We start from the raw sequence: 1,204 nt of genomic DNA, 5'->3' as shown, positions 1-1,204 counted from the left end.
TCCCCCTCTCATTGTCTCGCCTCGGAATGCCTCGCCGAGCGAAAAGATAACGGAACCCCCGGGAGCAGAGGTTGGGGAGAGAGAAGGCTCGCTCGCTCACTCACCTCCCGTGGTCGTCGCCGCCGGTAGTCTGACCCGAGGAAGGCGCCGTCGCCTTAAAGGGACCTTGCACCCGGCGCCGGGAGAAGGGGGTGGGAGCAGGGGAGGGGACGGGGGCTTGGGGGGAGACGCAGAAGAGGGAACCGTTGAAAGCTCGTCTCCCCGAGGGTGAAAGGAAACCTTCCTCGGGTTCGAGTGATTTAGGGTGGATTTTTTTCCCGAGGGGGGCGGGGGGGCCCCGGGGGGGGGGGGGGGGGGGGGCTAAGGAATGCGGCTCCGTGTACGGGAGCTGGCGCGGGGGAGAGAGACGCCGACTCCCCCCACCGACCCTCTTGCCCCGCGGAGGGATACGGCTCGTCACTTCCGCCCTCCCCCTTTCGTGGCCTTTCAATTGGTTGAAGCGCGTGACACGTCATGGGCTCATCCTAACCCCTGCCCGGGCTTCTTTTCTAGTCAAGTTTGTCTGGGCCTGCGAATAAATAAATAAATAAAAACATTTTTTTTAATGAAATAAAGAATAATTAGCTTCAGAAGCAATATCTAAGTTCTGGTGAGAAAAATGGGATTTCCAAAGAAAATATTCCTCCAATTCACTTGCCTGGACTTTCCAGGAAATTTTGGGAATCTCCCTACTTTCCACTCAAGGCTTGTACCTAATCAAGAGAGAAACTTCATGCCACAGGCCCGATGGTGAGGCCCAATGGCACCAACAACTGTCATTGGAACAAAGGCAGCAAAATGGCACTCAGTCTTCCTCAAGAGACATTCAGCCAAGTAGTCTTATGGCAGTAGCCTTAAGTAAAGAACTTTCAAAAGCCATTCTTATCCTGAACCCTTCTGGATTCTGGAAAGACGTCACACACGATTACTTATCAAGGTGATTCATGTATGGAAACTGCTTTGAAACCATTGTGAAGAGGCTCAGCCAAGATCCTAAGTTCCCAGAAACCATAGACTCCACGTCTGTGCTTTTTGCTCCAATCAAGGCTGAGATGGATTGGTCCAAAGAAATTGATATCTATTGAAGACCATCCACTTGTTATTTTTCTCCAAAAAAAATTAACCTCTTTTCCGGGTAGCTAAGAGATTTTGTCATTTATTATCT

General features: G+C 51.4%; 1 protein-coding gene across 6 annotated transcripts in view; it reads right to left on the bottom strand.

Moving 5' to 3' along the window:
* The window catches only part of POGZ (pogo transposable element derived with ZNF domain), a 49,553-nt gene extending 49,173 nt beyond the window's left edge, over nucleotides 1-380 (bottom strand). For all 6 annotated transcript variants that reach the window (XM_046680939.1, XM_046680943.1, XM_046680946.1 and 3 more), the window contains exon 1: nucleotides 105-380. The gene's annotated coding sequence lies outside the window, so the exon portion shown is untranslated. The remainder of the gene's footprint in view (nucleotides 1-104) is intronic.
* Between the last annotated feature and the right edge of the window lie 824 nt (nucleotides 381-1,204).

Source organism: Equus quagga, chromosome 13, assembly GCF_021613505.1.
Source record: "Equus quagga isolate Etosha38 chromosome 13, UCLA_HA_Equagga_1.0, whole genome shotgun sequence".
NCBI lineage: Eukaryota > Metazoa > Chordata > Mammalia > Perissodactyla > Equidae > Equus > Equus quagga.
Note: the sequence above shows the minus strand (reverse complement) of the source record. Positions and strands in the feature narration are given on the sequence as shown.